Genomic DNA, 23,470 nt, shown 5'->3' with positions numbered 1-23,470 from the left:
TCCACTATATAACCCCTACAAAATGCTTTAACATAAAAAAACAGCTTACAGACATTCCTATTAATAAAATACCGTTAAGTACATTCAGCATAACCCCCTTCTTTTTGTGTATTTATTTTTCTTTTTTTGTGATCATGACTGGATGTAAGATAACAACAACCATCATGCCAGATAATAATGTACTTTTGGCCAGCAGAAAGGGAACTTCATGCTGGATAATGTCAGAGATTTTATGCTTACTGCTGGATACCATTTTAATTCGGCCACTGGCTACGCCAAACAATGTCGTATGCTGGATAAGACAGTGCAGGATAATTGGGTTTACTGTAGAGGAGTATCAATAAAATGCATATATAAATGCTAAAATTCCTGCATATTATCAGCAACTGTGCAAGGGTAAAGAAGGCACAGAGGGGTCTCCATCACCTAGGATTTATCTCCTAGAGCAGGGCCTCACCTCTGAATCCATCAAAGCCATCAGAAACCTCACACACTGCACCATCATTGTTGGCAGAAAGCAGCTCAGGTGCACGATAACAATGTGTTTTAGCCAAAAAATGCTCGATAACAGCAGGAGTGCCGATACTCATTTTGCAGTTATAACAAAATCTGGCTACCATGTAAAAATGAAATATTACTCACACGTGTGGCTCATCAAGGAAGTCGCGGTCCATGACTGCAAACAGGACTGGAGTCTGGTGTTGGCAGCTGACCTGTGTTGCCATCATGTGTGTGGACACAACCACACTCTTCGATGACAATGCACACATAGCTCCATCACAGTATAATCTGAAATGATATACCCACTGTAGCTACAAATAAAAACATCATAAAACAATTATCTGCAAAAGCAAAGGGAAATTTTAAGTTGAGATACAGAAGGAATAACTCCATTGTGGATAAATAAATTCATTCATCCATCCATCTATATATTATTAAATCACTGGTGTCTGTTTGCAAAAATTTGACTAATAGGCTTTCCATCACAAAATGTTTGCAAATACCAGTAATCCCTCCATTATCAGACACAACAGAGACAAAGGCATGTCTGGACAGTGGATGACTGGATTAGCCTATGGACTTTTCCTCTGGTCCCCCATCATACATACCCTGACTATGAAAGCCATTGTAAAAGGCCACCACAGTACACTGCACAACACTTGTTCCTGGTGTTTTACACTACTCTGGACAAGCAGACCTACAAACCACAGACAAGCAATTACCATGGTCAAGCAGACCCATCACCCACAGACAAACAATTACCACTGCTGGGCCATACCCTGCAGTGACATGAAAAAAACATGAAAACCAACCCTGCTGGACGAAAATATTCACTCAGCCATAATTTCCATCCCGATGCAGGCATTTCGTCCGGATATAATGTATGACTCTGTATGAATAATAGTTTTGAACATCCAGACCACAGCATCTGGATAATGGATTGTTCGCACAATGGACGTCCGATAATCAAAGGATTACTTCGGTTTTCATATCATTCATGAGCCCAAAATGACCAATGAAGAAAACATTGTTATCACAGTTTCATGTCATAATTTCTAACTATTTTGTGCAATCACATCGTGCACAATTACCAAACGTTTTATTTTTCTGACACTCCCAGGGGCAGGATTTACCCTAACCCTAATGCAAATAGAAACTGGTCGATATCTATTACTGTTCTCAAGAATGAAACGAACAAATGATTTTGGCATATTTTCAAGTAGTGATTTCCAACAATTTTGCACTGTTGCATTATGCAAGATTTCCAATAATTTCACAGCATCAAACTCAGCACAATTTCCAACAATTCCACACAACCGCAGTGTGCACGATCAATAAAATTTGGGGGTACAGTAATTCTCAATCAAACAGGAGCAGCAATTCCACCTATAACAAACTCACGGTCTCAAACTAAGCATTTCTGATACATGCATATGCAACACAGACTGTTAGCAGTTGAATTATGACTGCAAGAAAATATGGGAAAGACAAAATATATCTATTTTGGGGTAGTTAAGGAAGCAGCCAGGTCGCCCGCAGCAATATTTGCCAATGGTCTCCCAAACTGGCTGCGCCGTTCACTAACAATCGCTTTGACTGGAAGCATTGGTGTATACCGTGTCAAAACAATGGGAAACTTAATGATTTAACCAAACCTAACCTAACCAAACTTAATCCAACCTAACCTCACGCGTATGACAGCCAACTTTCAAATTTAAAAAAATGTGCATTAGGAACATTAAATATGGCCGGCTACTGGCAGACATCGGTGCAATATTTAAGCAATCCAAATGCTCACTTATAGTTTTCAGAAGTAAGTTAATAAAAATGTCCAGTAGCCGTGGTAATCCAGGAACAATAACAAATAACCAGCAAAAGACTCATCTCAATAGAAAATAAGGAAAAGCCGTGCCTGTTTGGTAAAGAACTATAATTTTTGTTTTGTATATTTCTGCCACTACCCAACATGAGTGTAGAGGCTTGAAGAACGTAAAGAAAAACATGTAAAGGAGAGCAGAAAGATAATAAATGAACTGTGGAAACTACAAAAAAAAGATAAGTGATCAGCACACAGCATAAACAATGACTGAAAAGGATAAGGTGTGGGGCGGCGATACAATGGCTACACTGCACCTACTACTACTGCTACATCATTCACTCTTGCCTGTAGAGGATAACCATGCACTTACCAATCAGCATCATCAGCTTTTATTATATTATTATTATTTTTTTTAAGGAACCACAGGACCCAAAGGCATTCAATCCCAACCACCAGCCTTCAACCTCAATCACCCCTAAGATTTCACCCTTCCTCTCCAATGACGTATCTCTTATTTTGCTCCTGAACCTGATTAATGGAGGAATATTAACCAGTCATTTAGATGTGTGATGACTTGCAGGCCAAAGCTGTCCTGCCATCCACCATCCTTCTTTTGGGGGTCAGGGAGGGGACTGGGACGTATATATAATTGTGCTGATCCATATCGTGATAATATCAGTGTTAAAATAAAAAGGCGTCCCTCTCCTGCATTAAAAATATACGTACGGACTTATAGAGACGTAAGCTTACCTGCCTTGAGCCTAGAATTCCTATCATCCAGTTCTCCACACATCACACCAAAATAACACAGCTAAATAACACCAGTTTATTCCCCAGAATGTCTATCATGGATATAAGTACTCACACCAGCTTTAAATGGACTAAAACGGGGATTAAAGTCGGTAAATAAGAGACACTTTACCTGCAGCCATGACGATAAGGACGCGGGGAGGCAAGGACGTAAACACGCGAGTTTCATAAAATCTTCAATTATCTAATTATAACTTAATAACAAAATTGTATTATTGCAATTATTCGGAAAAATTATGTCATCTTTTCAGCTAATTCTTTATGCAATATTTAATGATATAATGTATGGGTACTGAATGAATTACACCCACCGAGTTCTATGAAATGAAGGGGCCTCTTCCACATCGAGCCTGTTACTTACGGTCGCCATGTTGAAACACCAGCATTACATAGTTTTTTATTTCCCTGCCTCAATGCTGCTTCACTGTATACGTATATATCACAATACAAAAATATATAAAAAGTATGATTTTTTTCTCTGCCTAGCCCTACGAATTATATGGCATACATTTAACCAAGAATATGAATAAAACATCATAGGTTACGTCACTGCAAAACATATTTTTCTTTTTCGTTTTTCTTATGATATCCTTAACCTAATCTGTTTAATTATGATAATATGATAAACTGAAGTCGATGAAACGTGTACATATATAAAAATTATGAATAATTTGCCATCATAAAGTACATAGGCACATTCTATAGTGTCATATTGTCTATATCTAACTATCCATATATCTATCAATTTATCCATGTCCGTCTACCCAACTATCCATCGCTCTCTCTCTTTCTCTCTCTCTCATACTACTACAGCTACTGACTCAGGCGTGCTCACGTTAATTGCCTATTAAAAGAAGTACAGGTAACAGGTGGTGGGGCTAATTAAGATAGGTGTTTGAGCAAGTTAGGTCATGTAGAGAGGAAGGAGTATGTGAGACTGACTAGGAGAGTGTATGTGGCTGAGGTGGAGGGGGGAGGAGGGGGAGCTGGAGATCAAGGACGAGGTGGAGACGTATATGAAAGAAGTGTGTGAGCTGGAGAGAGAACAGTCTAAGGGAGGAAAAGGTGACACTGAGGTGACAGGTGTGAGTTAATGGGTGTATATCTTGGCCATATAGATTTACACGTTACTCATTCAAACTGAAGTAGGTGTTAAAGGACAGTATAGTGAACGTGCCTACAAATGAGAAGAAGGACACATAAGTCATTCTCAGATTTAAGGATTATAAGGGCCTTTTAACATTGAGCCAATGCTGAAACAAAAGGAGAGAGAGAGAGAGAGAGAGACACACACACACACAAGTAAAATGAAGTAAAGTATACAACATGTAAAAAGATGTGGCAAACAAGGCCACATATCGACAAGGTTATTCCCTCCAAGAAAAAATAAAAACAAGATAACAGACAGCCAAATTTAAGACCCGTTCATTTCAAGCTGCCTGGACACACTGCATTTAAAACATATGGAGATCATAGGCAGTAGGATATACAAAGACAGTTCCACAGTTGGCTTGCTGCAATGGTTAACACTATTGCAGGCCGATGACGCACCAACGCGTCATTTGTCGGAGTGATTTTTCATGGCTCAAATACACGGCACAACAACAGGCAACAAAGCTTCATTACATTGGGTAGAAAAGTTATGCAAGACTGGCCCGGGAAAGTGTTAACTCCTGCATCAGAGTTTACATATTAAAGAGTGAAAACAATGTCACCATATGCTGAATTAAACTGCCTTTCAATACAGAGAAAGAAATCAGACGACCACGTTCAGGACCAGACCCAGCACTTTGCAAAAAAGGAGAGAGGGTGCTTCCTGGCAGATTTACTCCTTAATGCACTGAAGGCATTAAAAAAATAACAATTATTCATTTATTTTACTTGTTTTAACCATAGGAGAACAATACTATAGGTAAGTAAAATACACACCTCCACCGCCACCGGACCACCCACCCCGCCAGCCCCCACCCCACTGCCGAGCCGCAGCCCCATCACCACCCCAGGAGGACACCACGGCGGCCAGGTCAGTGTGCGACTGACCCAGAGCGAGAAGGGCACCGGGGCGCCCCTACCTTGAGTCCCTCTTCCTCTCAACCGACCCAACGACAACAATGCACAAATGAGAGACGACCTTACGAACGGAGCAGCCTTCACCAGGTTCGGGGTAGGACTGTTCCAGGTACAGTCCCAAACAACACCATGGTAACGGCCACAGTACGTGCCGGGGAGGGAGCGGCCACTGTACGCCCATCAGTTGTTGCCCCCTGTAGCGCTGCCACAATGGCCACAGTACGTGTGGGGGAAGGAGCGGCCACAGTACGCCCTTCAGCTACAGCCACTTCTGGAGGCAGCCTCGGAGCGTTAGCTATTGAGCGCGCTCCGACTGGCAAAGGAAGGAGGAGTGGAGCTGCTACAATGGCCACAGTACGTGTCAGGGAAGGAGCGGCCACAGTACGCCCCTCATCCACTACCTCCTCCTACTACGGGAGTAACACTGTGGTAACGGCCACAGTACGTACCGAGGAGGAAGCGGCCACAGTAAGCCCCTCAGTTACTTCCTGTCAGGCAGGCAGAGCCGCGACAATGGCCACAGTACGTGTCAGGGAGGGAGCAGCCACAGTATGCCCCTCAGTTACTTCCCGTCAGGCAGGCAGAGCCGCGACAACGGCCACAGTACGTGTCGGGGCGAAAGCAGCCACAGTACGCCCCTCATCTGCCTCTTTCTCCTTCGGGAGCAGCGCCGCCACAATGGCCACAGTACGTGTGGGGGAAGGAGCGGCCACAGTACGCCCTTCAGCTGCTACATGTAGGGACTGCGAAACCGCCACAACGGCCACAGTACATGTGGGGGAAGAAGCAGCCACAGTACGCCCTTCATTCATAGTCTCCAGGGTTCTCCCGGAGAAGGTCCCTTGCGTGGCCGGCTCACTACCCCTTGGTTGCGTGGGATGCCCTTCCCTCTCTCCCTCCAGGTGTGGTTCCCCGGAGGTGCTGCCGTTCCAAGAGTGGTGGAGTGGTCCTGTCCCGGTCCTGTGGCCAACCCCTGGACGACACCGGCCTGACAGACGCCCAGCCAAGGAGGCGCCGCAGTCCACTCCTGACGGCGCCCTGCTCTGTAGGCAACCGCAGCACCCAGACTCCCAGGGCCAGTCAGCAGGCCCCAGAGCAGAACCGCTGGCCCCACTCTCCCACGGCCCTCTGCCCGGAGTAAGAGGCAGCAGGCCCCCCTACTGAAGCTGTTTGGCCCCAGCCCCAAGGGCCACCTACCAGGTCGAGGCCCCCAGACAGGAGGGCCTCCCTGCACCCCACCGACGAGGCCCCCAGACAGGAGGGCCTCCCTGCACCCCACCGAAGAACCAGGGGCATAGTGGTGACTTCAACGCACCTCCTAAGTCGCGCCTAAGTAGCAAAAGAGACAGTGACAGTGAGACCATGAGAACATAATATAAAGTGACGGACAGTGTATATCAATACAAGGGCAGAAATCAAGGGTCAGTAAGCACAGATTGTAAGAGAATTGTGATATACAGTATAGAAAATACCGTGACTATACCAGTGGCGCCCCGAAAAAGACTAAGTCCAACCAGCAGAGGCAAAACTAGTGAAATAGTGTCACCGCGGCTAAGTGACAATTCCGTGTGCCGCGGCTCACACCATATCAAGTGTATAGTAATATCGACCCAACTGACCCTTTATTCCATTCCCATGTAGTGCATCCAGCTGAGTATATTAAATGACAGTTATGCCTAAAAACTGACACCTATGCCGTGCTCTAGTGACTGACAATATCTGTATAAGTGACCACTATTATATCCTGCCCTCAACATCACTGTTGTGTTTGTGCTCTTTGTATCTGAAACCAAACTCAGTCACCCTGTCCATTCTGTATCCAGTGTCTCTTTGTTTTTGTATTGTAAGGTATGTTGAATTAAGACAATAGATGTGTTAAGGTGTACTGCTGAGTTTTTATGCCCTGTTCCTTCCAGTCCGGAAAAAGGACCCCGTTCAGTCGCGGGCATTTTTAGGACGAGAGGTTGGACTAAAAACACCCCGCATAACAGTAAGTGCAAGTGTAATAAGGTCATATTGTAGTGCACCTATGCGCCAAAAACACCACATTTTGGACACGTGACGACAGCCAGCGTGGCCCATACGCAGCTTCCCACCAAAACCACCCAAGCGACACTTTGGTGGCCATAGGTGCCAGACCCAATCAAATGGCGACATTACTTGCCCGGGAAGTCGAGGACACACCTGCTCATTAGTCCAGCGGCCAACCACCTCTTGACCCGGCTTTGGCAGCATGCGCACAAAAAGGTGCCAAAGCGGTCACTTGCTTGCTTTTCCACTCCTGACTCCGACAAAGAAACAGCTCCACCAACACACACACACTACCGAGAATACTTGCCCCTACTCTCTCATTAATTGCAAAGGTACCTTATTCCACCTCAAATGTTCTGTAATTTTCCCCTGTGAACTAATGGTGATTGTGTGTGATAGTGACTGTGTTAATATACTGTTCACTCTCCAAGGCTGAGTTTACTGCCATCCCCACGGTGAGTTTGATTAGTAGTAAAGCAGCAATAACCCGTATATATAAATGCTAAAATCCCTGTATAAAGCCAACAACTGTGCAAGGGTAAAGAAGGCACAGAGAGGTCTCCATCACCTGGGATTTAACTCCTAGAGCAGGGCTTCATCTCTGAAGCCATTACAGCCATCAGAAACCTTACAAATTGCACCATCACTGTTAGCAGAAACCAGCTCAGGTGCACAATAATGATGTGTTTTAGCTGAAAAATGCTCAATAAAAGCTGAAGTGCCGATTTTCACTTTGCAATGATAACAAAATCCAGCTACCATGAAAAAATGAAATACCTATGCTCCTCATGAGGCAATGTAGGATTGGATGATGATGATGGATGGACTCACACGTGTGACTCATCAGGAGAGTTGAGGTCCATGACTGCAAACAGGAATGAAGTTCGGTGTTGGCAGCTGACTTGTGATCCATCGTGTGTGGAAGCAACCACACTCTTCGATGACACTGCACACACACCTCCAGCATGGTATAATCTGAAATTATATACCCACTATAGCTACAAATAAAAACATCGTAAAACAAATATCTGCAGAAGCAAAGGGAAATTTTAAGACGTAATGGGGTGTATAAACGACCGTGTTGCCTAGAGGCAGAGCGGGGATCCTCTCTTTAGCTCAGTGGTAACGTGCGCGTGTATCAAGCGCGAGGATCCGGGATCAAATCTTGGCCAGGACAGTGATTAATTTGTTAAGTTTCATTTCAGTTATTACATTGGTTGGCAGCGGTGTGGGATGTGAGGCAGGGCTTGGTTGGCAATGTGATGTTGGTCCTTGGTTAGCTGACAGCGTCCCTGTCCTCATCCCAGGGATGGGCTGTATTGGTGTGGTCCAGAGCCTCCCCATGGTGGCCTCCAATGCTTACGCTACCTTGTGTGTTCCAAACTCACCAAATTAACCACCAGGGGGAGAAAAGACGGGTGTACTGGGGTGTATAAAAGCCCGCGTTGCCTAGAGGCAGAGCGGGGATCCTCTCTTTGGCTGAGTGGTAACGTGCGTGCGTATCAAGCGTGAGGGCCCGAGTTCAAATGACAGTCAGACCAGTGATTAATTTGTTAAGTTTCACTTCAGTTATTACATTGTGATATTAAGGAAGTAACTCCACTGTGGATAAATAAATTCATTCATCCATACATTTTTAAATCACTAGTGCCTGTCAGCAAAAGTTTGACCAACAGGCTTTCCATCACAAAAGGTTTGCAAATACCAGTAATCCCTCTGTAATCTGACACAAATCCCTCTGTTATCCGACACAATAGAGGCAAAGGCATGTCTGGACAGTGGATCCATCTGGATAATGGACTTCTCCCCTGCCCCCCCATCGTACATACCATAACTTTGAAAGCCATTGTAAAAGGCCACGACAGTATATATATTGTACAGGGTGACCCAGAAAAACTTCACACATTTCAAAGGTAAATGAAAAAAAATTGTTGAAGATAATCAAAATATTATTTTCACACATGAAAAAACTCACAAGGGGCTGGAAGAGCATTGCAAGTGCTGAGGGAAATGTTTCCGGATTGGGTCATCTCGTTGCGTGGCGATGTTGGGTGGCCGGCCCGTTCCCCTGACCTCGCCCCTTGTGATTTTTTTCTGTGGGGCTGCCTTACATCACGAGTGTATACTCATTGACCCCAAACTCTTGAAGCCCTTAAGGTTGCTATTCAGCAGGAGATAGCCGTTGTTGAACCCGACATGACCCGTCGAGCCATGGCAGCCTTCGAAATTGCCTCTAAGCGTGTATGGACAATGACGGCCACCATTTGGAGGATGTCATCTTTAAAACATGATGAATATAAACTGTATTGAATGAAGTTTCATGTGTGAAAATTATATTTTGATTATCTTTAATCATTTTTTTTTTTTTCCATATACCTCTGAAATGTGGGAGGTTTTTCTGGGTCACCCTGCACAACACTTGTTCCTGGTGCTTTACACTACTCTGGTCAAGCAGACCTATAAACCACAGCCAAGCAATTACCATGGTCAAGCAGACCCATCACCCACAGACAATCAATTGCCACTACTGGGCCATACTCTGCTGTGACGTGAGAAATACATGAAAACTGACCCTGCCAGATGAATATGTTTGCTCGGCCATAATTTCCACCGGGACACAAGCATTTTGTCTGGATAATATGGAAAACTGTATGACTTATGGCTTCAAACAGCCACACCACAGCACCTGGACAATGGATTGGTTGGATAACAGACGTCCGGATAATCAAGGGATTACTGTATCTCTTGTTTCATAACATCAATGAGCCCAAAATGACCAATGCAGAAAAAATTATTTTCGCAGTTTCATGTGTCATGATTTCTAACTATTTTGTGGAATTGCATCATGCACAATTATCAAACGTTTTATTTTTCTGACACTCCCAGGGGCAGGATTTACCCTAACCCTACTGCAAATAGAAACTGGTCGATATCTATTACTGTTCTCAAGAATGAAACGAACAAATGATTTTGGCATATTTTCAAATACTGATTTCCAACAATTTTGCACTGTTGCATTATGCAAGATTTCCAATAATTTCACAGCATCAAACTCAGCACAATTTCCAACAATTCCACACAGTCGCACTATGCACGATTAATAATATTTGGGGGTAATTCTTTACCAAACAAGTGCGGTTATTCCACCTATATTATAACCAACTCACGGTCTCAAGCTAAGTAATTTTGGTACATGCATATGCAACACAGACAGTTTGCTGTTCAATTGTGACTGCAAGAAAAGACTGGAAAAAGGCAAAATATACCTAGTTTGGGGTAGTTATAGAAGGAACCAAGTCGCCCACAGCAATGTTTACCAACGGTCTCCCCAGTTGGCCACGTCATGTACCAACCATCGTTCTGACTAGACGCATCCGTGTATCCCATGTCAAAGCAATGGGAAACTTAATGATTAACCAAACCTAACCTAACCAAACCAAACCTAATCCAACCAAACCTCACTTGCGTCTGACAGCCAACTTTCAAATTTAAAAAAATGTGTTAGCAACCTTGAATATGGCTGGCTATCGGCAGACATCAACGCAATATTTACGCAATCCAAATCCTCATCTATAGTACCCCTGGGGGTAGGGGGGTTTTCAAGAATACTCCCCCAGTATCCCTGCTTGTCATATGAGGCGACTAAAAGGGTTGGCGGTGGGTTAATGCCCCACCCCAGGAAAACAGCTAACTAAACGGACGAACAAGAAGCCTCGGACAAGGACTGACCAAAAGATGACGACCAAGGACCGGACAAAGGACATCGTATAGATTGCGACATGGAATGCAAGGGGTGCAAATGATGAGGTGAAAGAGATCATCCAGGTGATTGAGGGTGCGAAAGTGGATGTATATGGAATAACTATGTATATGGAATAACTGAAACTAAATGGAGAGGAGAGTGTGAAAGAATGGGAGTATGGATGGGGTATATGTGCACGAGTAGGTGAGAATGAGAGGATAAAAGAAGGAGTGTGTATTGTTGTAAGTAAAAGATGGAAGAAGAACATAAGAGAGTATGGATCAGTTGGCTCAAAGACTATGTGGGTAAGATTGAAAGTTGGAATACAAATGTGAGCGATTGTGTGCGTGTATGCGCCAACGCAAGATTGTGCAAGCAGAGTGAGAGAAGAGTTCTGGACAACTGGAAGTGTGCATAGAAAAGTTTGGAAGGAATGAGTGTTTTTGATTGGTGATATGAATGGTAAAGTAGGGAATGTGAAGGTGGATGGAATAGTTGGTGAGTGGGGTGTGCCTGCTGAGATAGATGAGAATAGCAGTGCATTAGTGGACATTTGTGCTGGGAGGGGGTTGGTGATAGCCAATACCCTCTTCAGGCACAAAATGATCCACAGGTACACATGGCGAGTGATGAGAAGGGTGGGTGGTGAACTGAATGAAAGGAAGGCAATGATTGATTATGTGTGTGTGGATGAAAGGATGCGAAGATGTGTAATGAATGCAAGAGCTTATACAGGTTGGGGGAGTGGACTTCCTGACCACTACTTGGTGGTGGCCAGAATCAAGATCCAAGTAAGATGGAGAAATAGAAGAAGGGAAGGACGGGATGAAGGAGTAGTTGCAAGGAGAGTGGAAAGGTTACAAGAGGATGAGAAAAAGGCAGAATATACGAGAGACGTGAAGGAATGATTGGGTAAATATGAATTGGAGCAGATGGGGGCTGTGGAAAGTGTGTGTAAGATATCCACAGAAGAAATATGTGCAGTATGTGATGTGGTGTGTGGAGTGAAGAGAAGACAGAAGGGGGTGCAAGGAACAGCATGATGGAATGAAGAGGTGAGACAGGCTGTGGCAGAAAAGAAGAAAGCATACAATGAGTGGATGAGAAATAGGGGGATGGAGGCAGTTGGAGGCGGAAGAGAGAGTTATAGGTAGAAAGGAAGAAAGAGGTGAAAAGATTAGTCAGAGAGAATAAGAAGAGAGTGGATGAGGAATTTGGAGGGAATTTGAGTGTAAAGTGGAGGGACTGTAAGAAAATGTCCTGGAAAGAGGTGAAGAGAGTAAGACAGGGTAGCAGTGAAGTCAGCAGGGGAGTGAAAGATAAAAATGGTAGATTACTAGTGAAGGGAGAAAAAGTGAGCAGATGGAGAGAACACTTTAAGGAATTGTTGAACATACAGGATGGAAGTAATGCGAGTATAAGTGGCTGGGGAAGGAGGGAGGTGTGAAGATAGGAAGAAATTAGTAGGACAGAAGTTGTGGAAGCAATGAAGAAAGTCAAATTGGGGAAAGCCCCAGGAATTGATGAAGTGTGTGGTAAAATGCTGAAGCTTGGGGGAGAGATAGTAGTAGAATGGATGTGGAAGATGTGCAGATTGGCCTGGGAGGAAGGTAGAGTCCCAGAGGATTGCAAGTCAGGTATAATTATTCCTTTGTACAAAGGAAAAGGGGAAAAAGAAGTGTGTGGTAATCATAAGGGCATTTGTCTTCTTAGTGTAATAGGAAAAGTGTATGGTAGGATACTTATAGACAGAGTTAGAGAAAGAACAGAGAAATTAGTTGGAGAAGAACAGGGAGGCTTTAGGAAGGGAAGAGGTTGTGCAGATCAGATATTCATTTTTAGATCTTTAGTGGAAAAGTTTCTAGAGAAGGGAAAGAAGTTATATGCGGCCTTCATGGATTTGGAGAAAGCATATGACAGGGTGGATAGACAAGGATTGTGGAAAGTATTAAGAATATATGGAGTAGATGGGAAGTTGTTGAATGCTGTGAAGAATATGTATGATTGTGCTAAGGATGCAGTGCGTGTGGATGGTGAACTGAGTGAATTTTTCTCTTTGAAGGTTGGATTGAAACAGGGACGTGTCATGTCTCCATGGCTGTTCAATCTGTACATGGATGGGGTAATAAGAGATACAAGGTAGGGTAGTGGTTGTTGGAGTGGCCCTGGTGAGAGAGGATAGTGTTTGGAAACTCCCTGTACTGTTGTTTGGAGATGATATTGTGTTGTTATGTGAAGACGAAGGGGAGCTGCAAGGCTTGGTGGATGAGTTTGGGAGAGTGTGTAAGAAACGGAATCTAAAGGTGAATGTAGGGAAGAGTAAAGTGATGGTCTTTGAGAGAGGTGAAGTCAGTGAATGTACAGCGAGGTTGGATGGTGAGGAAATGAAAAATGTGAGTACGTTTAAGTACTTGGGGACTGTGATGAGTAAGGATGGAAGTTTGGAGGGTGAAGTGCTTGAAAGTGTACAACAAGGAAGAAAGGTTGCTGGTTCCTTGAAAGCAGTGATAAGAAACAGGGAAGTGAGCATGGAAGTGAAAAAGTTACTGCATGTCAGTATTGTGATACCAACTCTAACGTATGGATGTGAAGCTTGGACGTTGTTGGAAGGACACAAGTCAAGAGTGAGAGCAGTGGAAATGAGTTATTTAAGAGAAGCCTGTGGAGTCACATGGAGAGACAGGCTGACAAATGAGGATATAAAGGAGCGTTGTGGTGTGGATGTGGATGTGATAGGAAGCGTTAGGAGGAACACACTGAGGTGGTTTGGCCACGTGGAGAGGATGGAGGGTGAGAGACTGACGAGGTGAGTGTATGTGAGGTGGAGGGGGGAGAGGGAGGGGGAGGCCGAGGATGAGATGGGGGGATGGAGTGGAGAGGCATATGAGAGGGGGATGTGAGTTGGTAGCAGGGTAGTGATATGGCGGGGGACAGGGCGACGTGGAGGCGATGTGTTTGTGGCCACCCCGAACGGGTATGGCGTCTAGCAATAGACAGACAGAGATAGAGGTACGTTTATGAAAATGCCCAGTAGCTGTGGTAATCCAGGAACAATAACAAATAACCAGCAAAAGACTCATCTCAAAGTTTGGGAAAAGCCGTGCCTGTTTGGTAAAGAACTATAATTTTTTGGTATATTTCTGACACTACCCAACATGAGTGTAGAGGCTTGAAGAAAGTAAAGAAAAACATGTAAAGGTAAACAAAGACAACAAATGAACTGTGGAAACTAAAAAAAAATAAGTGATCAGCACACAGCATAAAAAATGACTGAAAAGGATAAGGAGCGGGGCGGCGATACAATGGCTACACTCCACCTACTCAGTTCAGTTCAGTTGATAGGTGAGGAGCATTGCCTTTGCATCGGCACTCGTCAATTTATTTTTCTAATTAATTTATTATTTTTTCTTGTGTTAAGCTCGTGTGCCATTTTTTTTTTTCCGAGTCTTCTTTGCTATTTGTTAAGGTATTCCTCTTTCTTTCCTTAATTTCTCACTTTTCCTCCATATGATGTAAGTAGTCTTTTGTTCTTCCTATATTTTCTTCACTAAACAGTAATTGTCCTATTAAATTGTTTTCATTTTCTATATAAGGCTGTTGTAGGCGTTCTTCCTTATTCCTGTCTTCCTGATACAATGGCCACCATAATAAAGTGTTTGATGTTCTCTTCTGCTGCCCCGCACAAATCACATTTAATATTGCCCCCTGAAAATCTCTTCCTATCATTTAGTGGTAAATTATTTGTTCTACTTTTATATAATATTATGGATGCTACGGTATTATCGCATATTTTTTCCTTTTTTTATATTTGGTTAATAATTGTTATAAATTTCCGGACTCTTTTTTTTCATATATTTCTTTCTTCCATCGAGCTGAGTCCCAGTTCTGTACTTTTTCTTTGATGTCTTCAACACTAACATTCTTTACTGATTTATTTTCTAATGCTATTTCTCTAATGTATGTTTTTACTGTACATATCCACTGGTCTTTTCTACTTCCCTTCTTTTCTTGTATTATTCTTTTATTTAAGTCATTTTTACCTTCTAATCCATATTTTAAGTAATTAATATATCCTTCCATTATTCTGCTCTGCATACATGATGCCCCTATTTCTCCTCTTAGTGTTGGTATCTGGGCATATCTCGGTGTCCCTAATATGTATCGGTAGACGGTTTTCTATTCTTTGTAGTTCCTCTATTTCGTTTTTTGTAAATTCTAATATATTTGCCCCGTACAATATAGGTGGTGGCGACCATCATGCACTCACTTGATGTAGTGCTGCCTACTTCTTCCTTAGCCTTTATCATTCTTTTTTCTGTGTCTGTCCTCCTCTCTTCCTATTTCTCCCATCTTTCCTGTCACTTCTTATTGCTTTTCTTTCCTTTACAGGTGGCTTTACCTTAAGTGACAAGCCAAATGGTTTCCTGTAAGCCAAGAATCCAAATACAACGCTGGGTGGTAACCATAAAACCAAATCATACGTGCTCCCTACGTGTCAGCAAGTGGGTTGGTGGAGGGTTAGTGCCCCTCCCCGTAAAGCAACTAACTCAAAGTCAAATGGCCACCCCTTACGGGATTATGGCGTCTGGCAGTAGATAGACAGATAGACAGACGCTGTTTTCTATTCTTTATAGTTCCTCTATTTTGTTTTTTGTACATTCTAATATATTTGCCCCGTACAATATAGTTGGGAGTACCACAGATTCCATTAAGTTTTGCCTATTAGTACCTTATTGACACTTTGGGCTATAACTGTGTATGTGGTTTGCAATCTTTTTAGCTTTTTGAATTATCTGTCTCTTGCGCACTCTAAACCATCTTCTCAGGTCGTTTATTGTAATCCCTAAATATTTGATTTCATTTGTTACCTCTAGCTCTTATATTTTCGGGTCTGTTTTTCATGTTAAAGGTCAGGATTTTACTTTTTGTTTTATTAAGCCCACACTCCTCCTACCATAATCAAACTGTCTGCTATTTTTCCTGCCTCTTCTATTGTATGAGCTAGTAGCAGCCCGTCATCTGCAAAGAATAGTGCTGCTGTTTTAAATATTTCATCCTTATACCCTGTGCATTCTTTTTCCAACCTGTTTATTATACAGTGGGTCATCATTTCAAATACTGTGGTTGAGCTTATGCATCCTTGTCTTATGCCACTATTGATCTTCATTTGTTTTATTTTCTTTACCATATTCTGTTGTTGTTCTGTCCCCCGTGTAAGTGTCTGCTATTACCTCTATTATATCTTCATGTACCTTATATTCTTTTAGTATTTCAATCATTTTCTTCCTTTTTATTGAGTCATAAGCTTTTGCAAAGTCTACTGATATTACTAAGAGACTCTTCTACTACTACTACTACTACTACTACTACTGCTACATTATTCAGTAGTCAGTAACCATGCAAAAGCCAATCAGCACCATCAGTTTTTTTTTTTTTTTTTTTTTTTTTTTTAAGGAACCACAGGCCAGAAGCATTCAACATCATTCACCCCTAAGATTTCACCCTTCCTCTCCAATGACGTATCTCTTACTTTGCTCCTGAACCTGATTAATGGAGGAATATTAACCAGTCATTTAGATGTGTGATGATGACTTTCAGGCCAAAGCTCTCCTGCCATCCACCATCCTCCTTTTGGGGGTCAGGGAGGGGACTGGGACGTATATATAATTGTGCTGATCCATTTCGTGATAATATCAGTGTTAAAAATATAAAGGCGTCCCTCTCCTGCATCAAAAATATACGTACGGACTTATAGTGACGTAAGCTTACCTGCCTTGCAGTCTAAAAGCCTAGAATTCCTATCATCCAGTTCTCCACACATCACACCAAAATAACACAGCTAAATAACACCAATTTATTCCCCACAATGTCTACCATGGATATAAGTACTCACACCAGCTTTAAATGGACTAAAACGGGGATTAAAGTCGGTAAATAAGAGACACTTTACCTGCAGCCATGACGATAAGGACGCGGGGAGGCAAGGACGTAAACACGGGAGTTTCATAAAATCTTCAATTATCTAATTATAACTTCATAACAAAATTGTATTATTGCAATTATTTGGAAAAATTATGTCATCGTTTCAGCTAATTCTTTATGCAATATTTAATGATATAATGTATGGGTACTGAATGAATTACATCCACCGGGTTCTATGAAGTGGAGGGACCGTTTCCGCAGCGAGCTTATGACTTACGGTCGCCATATTGAAACACCAGCACTCCTCGCCCCTACCAGTTCTTGCTCTCCCTGTCTCAGTGCTGCTTCTGTGTATACATATATTTATCCTAATAAAAATATATAGAGAGATTATGATTTTTTTTCTGCCTACCTGTACGAATTATACGGCATACATTTAACCAAGAATATGAGTAAAACAACAACATGGGTTCCGTCACTGCAGAACATATTTTCTTTTACGTTTTTCTTTTGAGATCCTTAACCTAATCTGTTTAATTATGATAATATGATAAATTGAAGTCGATGGAACGTGTACATACATGAAAATTATGAAGAATTTGCCATCATAAAGTATATAGGCACATAAATGTCATTACCTATATCTATCAATTTATCCATGTCCGTCTACCCAACTATCCATCGCTCTCTCTCTTTCTCTCTCTCTCTCTCCTACTACAGCTACTGACTCAGGTGTGCTCAGGTTAATTGCCTATTAAAAGAAGTACACGTAACAGGTGGTGGAACTAATTAAGACAGGTGTTTGAGTACTTTAGGAGGGAAAATGATATAGATAAGATGTGCTGACTGACACAGGACGAAGGTACTGGATTAAAGGCTAGTTACCTTGACTACACTTGAGAGAACCGGGCCACCCTGGATCAGATTTTGGGCGAGGGTGACCAGCCTCGCTCCTCAAGTGGCGTTGAGCGAGAAACACCAACCATCCCTCGGGTGTAAATCCTTGTGTGAATCATCTGGTTGTATCATCTAAACCCACTAGACTACCAGGCGTCATCTGGTTATGGTTACCACCCAGCGTACTAAATGGTTTACTGAGTTACAGTAAACTATTTGGCTTGTCACTCAGTGTAGTCACCTGAATGTAGCACTACATCGAGTGAGTGGATGATGGGCGCCCACACCTACCACAAAATACTGTATTTAAATAATCGTCCATATCTGCAATTGTGCGTGGAATGATAATGTCTGCACCTGTAAAATCGAACTATTATGCATTATAATCTACTTTTCTGGTACTTCGTATTTCCAGGCCGAGTTTCACTTTTCAGATCCAGTCAAGAGGGTTGCTTATATGGTTACCACCCAGCGCTGTAAATGGTTTCCTGGCTTACAGGAAACCATTAGGCTTGTCACTCAGAGTAAAGCCACCTGAAATGGAAAGAAGAGTAATAAAAAGTGACAGGAAAGATGGGAGAAATAGGAAGAGAGGAGGACAGACACAGAAAAAGAATGATACAGGTGAAGGAAGCAGGCAGCACTACATCAAGAGAGTGGATGATGGTCAGCACCATTTACCACCATGAAAGTTTCAACATACATTATATTTTTCTTACAGCAAATCTTTCTGCCAACTCTATCCTCTTTTCCGTCCCCATGGTCCTGTAACAGTTTCTTGTGCTGATAAGGAATAACAAACTTTCTCCTCCACCTTCACATTCATCGATTGCAGTGTTATCTCTCCATTTCCTTCCCCCTCTGACTTCCTCAAGTCTACAATGTCTTTAGATGTATTTTCTGTCTTTTTTGGCCTCCATACTCACAAAACACGTGGAGCTAATGGGGTACCTTCTGTTCTTCTTTTAAAATGTGCTTCTGTGCTGACACCATTTCATTTAATTTACAGAGGCTCCAACATGCTTGCGTGCATTGGCATACGTAAACTCTCATCTTTGTCACCTTGCACCCTTCCTTCTTCCTGGACGTTTGCTCTCATTCTGCCTGTTCCAAATAAGTTTGATTGTTTTCAGCTCTATAAATATAACCCAATTGCTCTACCCTGTACTGTAATTTTAGTCTTTGAACCTAACCTTACCTGCAAGATTTTGAAGCATCTTTCCTAAGAGCTATGAGGAAGGATGGGACTGGAGTGTATAGGTGTTGTGATGAGGAGGGGTAGACTGAGATGGTTTGGGCATGTGGAGAGGAAGGATGGGACTGGAGTGTATTGGTGTTGTGATGAGGAGGGGTAGATTGAGATGGTTTGGGCATGTGGAGAGGAAGGATGGGACTGGAGTGTATTGGTGCTGTGATGAGGAGGGGTAGATTGAGATGGTTTGGGCATGTGGAGAGGAAGGATGGGACTGGAGTGTATTGATGTTGTGATGAGGAGGGGTAGACTGAGATGGTTTGGGCATGTAGAGAGAATGGGGGATGACAATTGGGTGCAGAAAGTAAGAAGTGTGAACACTGGGGGTGGGGTTGTGAAAGGCAGGCTGAAAAAGACCTAGGACGAGGTCATAGAGTGTGACCTCAGGGACAAGAGACTGAATAGGGAGTGCTACCAGAGATTGAGCAGCATGGACAGCAACCATTAGGTGACCACGGCTGATGCATGCAAGAATGTTGGAGCCTTTATAAACGAAACAAAATGAACGAACTTTCCTCTCATAATGTTCATGATTGTGAGACACCACAATAAAGTGTTAAAATTAAATATTTCATCTGCTGCCTGACATACATAGCCTGCCTACAAATACAATTACAATGCTTTTACACACTGATCTACAAAACACGTAATATTATATTGTAACTTTATAAAACTGTCTACTTTAGAATGATGGCAAACTATAATTATCATAACAATACTCATCATCATCAGTCATCATCCATACCTCCTCTCCCTCACCAAAGTAAGATGAGTTTGTAGTCTTGATATAAAGTAAGACACACACACACACACACACACACACACACACAAGCTACTTAAGGACTGCAGCTTGTGAATTCCTAAATTAAATAAGGCACAACTGTAAAAATTATGCTAAATGAAAGTAATTACCAACAAATTAACACGGCATTTCAAATTTCTATGCTTGGTCTGTTTTCATCTGACAGAACTAAGCCACTCGTAGATGACTGCCAAGATGTGGTTGAATGAAGTTTGATGACAGTTATGAGGTATGAATCTCCTTGGTTACTAGACAAATTCAGCTAGCTATCTGACTACCCCTGGCCATCAACGAACATCAAAAGGAATTATGGATATTTGTCAAAGAATAAATACATTATTGTTAGCAGCACCATTTTTTTTTTCTTATACTGTACTGTCACTAATCCTTACCTAGAGCTTCATGTTTGAATTCAGAGTTTTCCTTTACCTATGCAGGCCGTCATCTAAAGCTAACGAGTCCAGCTGACCCGGGGAAAACTGTAATTCTGTGGAAGAGATATGTAAATGTAGTATTGTCTGCCTGAACAATGTGTAAGTGTAGTATTCTCCATCTGAACAATGTGTAAGTGTAGTATTCTCTGCCTGAACAATGTGTAAGTGTAGTATTCTCCATCTGAACAATGTGTAAATGTAGTATTCTCTGCCTGAACAATGTGTAAATGTAGTATTCTCTGCCTGAACAATGTGTAAGTGAAGTATTCTCTGTCTGAACAATGTGTAAGTGTAGTATTCTCTGCCTGAACAATGTGTAAGTGTAGTATTCTCTGCCTGAACAATGTGTAAGTGTAGTATTCTCTGCCTGAACAATGTGCAAGTGAAGTATTCTCTGCCTGAACATGTAAGTCTAGTATTCTCTGCCTGAACGTGTAAGTGTACTCAAGTTGCTCAACTAGAAGTGTTGTGAAGGCTTCCTACAAGGGTCCCTTGTGGAAGAGATACATCAGTGTAGTATTCTCAGCTGAACATTGTGTAAGTGTAGTTGACCTGCTCACCTAGAAGTGTCGTGCCTGGCTGTGTACTAGAGTTTTGGTCCCACACTAGTCCAGCCAACCCCTGGGAATAGACTGTACTTCTGTGGAAGAGATGTGTAGGTGTAGTATTCTCGGGCTGAACATTGTGTATACAGTATGTGTAGTCAATTTCAGACGTGTTGTGCAAGGCTGTCTAAAATGGTTCTGGCCCAACATACTCCCATCATAATACTGCCTATCAACAATGGTAACTATTTCTATCTATCTATAGCCAGACAACATAATCCCAGAAGAGGTGGCCATTTGTCTGAGTTAGTTGTTTTACAGGGAGGGGCACCAACCCTCCGCCAACCCACTTGTTGATGCGTAGGGAACATGTATGGGTGATATGGTTACCACCCAGCATTGTAAATGGTTTCCTGGCTTACAAACTTTACGCTTTAACTAAAAATAGTGGCAAAACAAACACCTGAGGAAAAAATCTGAATTTATTATCATTAATAACAAGCAGACATGGGATTTTTTTTTCTACTAAGCCCACCCCATTTAGGAGATGTGTTGGGAATAAATATAAAACAATATGTACACAATATGGTCACACTTAACCAAAGCAAGTGGAGTCACCAAAGAGTACAACGGCCTGCCGCGCCACCACACCACAGCCTCCCCCACCACGTCAAAAATGAGAGAGAAAAAAAAAAAAAGGAAACTAGTAGTCGTCAAAAATGAGGGAGGGAGAGAGTGAGAGGAAAAGGAAACCTGATATTCCCACCTAATTTTGACTCAATGTTTACCCACTCCAATGTGGAGAGACAGGCTGACGAATGAGGATATAAAGGAGCGTTGTGGTGTTGATGTGGATGTGATAGGAAGCGTTGTGAGGAACACACTGAGGTGGTTTGGCCATGTGGAGAGGATGGAGGGTGAAAGACTGACGAAGAGAGTGTATGTGAGCGAGGTGGAGGGTGGAAGAGGGAGGGGGAGACCGAGGATGAGATGGAGGGATGGGGTGGAGAGGTATATGAGAGAGGGGGGTGTGAGTTGGGAGCAGGGTAGTGAAATGGCGGGGGACAGGGCGACTTGGAGGCGATTTGTTTGTGGCCACCCCAAACGGGATTGAGGCGTCTGGCAATAGATAGATAGATAGATAGATTCCTGCTATCCTCAATTTCATAAACAGTAAACTCTCAACTATCTGCTGTCACAATATCCGGCCCAACGCAATATCCGGCGCTGCTGGCTTGGCTCTATTAAAGCAATATCTGGTGAAATTATGCAACATCCAGCACCGAAATGGGAAGTAACTGGCTGCTCTATGCAATATTCAGTGCTGAGGCGTACCTACCAGCTTGTAAACATTAGCCAACTGGCGCTGTATTACTGTATTGTATCATTATTGTATTTTATGCTTAGTTTTCATTTTTTACTCATGGGAGGAGATGTGAATGGATTTTGAATTTGGCTCTTTGTTATCTTGGTTTTGTTTTTTCTTGATGGGAATGATCTTGAGGACTTACTGGCCTTTGGTTCCTTCTTCCTTGCACGAAAAAAATAGCTAATAGTAATAATAATATAATAATAATAATAATAATAATAATATGGCCTTCATTTCTCCTCCACAACTAGAGGTCTGCACTGAGATGAATAAAATTAATGTGACAGCAAGAATAACATTTAAAAACAAGTCATCAAATTGAAGGGTTGGTAATGTGAAGCTATATATGTTTTTAAAATGAAAGATACCTATTTTGCTTTTAAAATTAAGAAACCAGATTAATTCAAACTCTGAGAATTTATTTTAAACACTGAGTCACCAATTTTGCTCAGAACATGAAAATATATCTATCTGTTGCCAGATGCCTTAATCCCATATGAGGTGGCCACAAACAAATCGCCTCCATGTTGCCCTGACCCCCGAGATTTCACCGCCCTCCCCCCAGCTCACACCCCCGTCTCTCTTATACCTCTCCACTCCATCCCTCCATCTCATTGTGAATATACTTACCTTATTTTCCCCTTAACAAAAAAAATCAAGACCACATATACTGCTCTTAAAAATGGGAGACCAATTTTGCTAGACACTGTGCAATGTACAAAACTCTATCCCCCCCCCAAAAATGATAACCAATTTTGCTATTTTGAAAAACCCACCTGATTTTGCCTCTACCATTGTGAAACCATATATATTTTCCCCAATAAAAAACTGACACCACCAATTTTGCTCTGACCATGAAGATACTTACCACATTTTGCCCTTCACATGCATGCACACACACACACACACACACACACACACACACACACAGAAAAGACAATCAACTTTGCTCAGTCTTGAAAAATGTGCTAAATGTTGGCCCTAATTACCCCTACTCAATTTTACCCCTTATTAACAGTACTCAATTTTGCCCCTCATTCCCAGTACATAATTCTGGTGCTAATGATGCCCTATGAAGCTGGTTCTGGTGGGAGGTGTGTGTGTGATGGCACTGGCACGGCACCACCAATAGGAGTCCGAGGGTTAGGCTTCAGTTCACCACCTCACCCTAGGACAAACATCACTCTATATTCCACCCTACCTTGCTCATTACCTCTAGGGACTTAAAACTTACTGACTGTACATTTAATTATTTAAAAAGCTACGGATTTATGTA

Source organism: Coenobita brevimanus, chromosome 35 (genome assembly GCF_032717465.1).
Source record: "Coenobita brevimanus isolate Jiangsu-jjx chromosome 35, ASM3271746v2, whole genome shotgun sequence".
In the NCBI taxonomy this organism is placed as follows: Eukaryota; Metazoa; Arthropoda; class Malacostraca; order Decapoda; family Coenobitidae; genus Coenobita; species Coenobita brevimanus.
Note: the sequence above shows the minus strand (reverse complement) of the source record.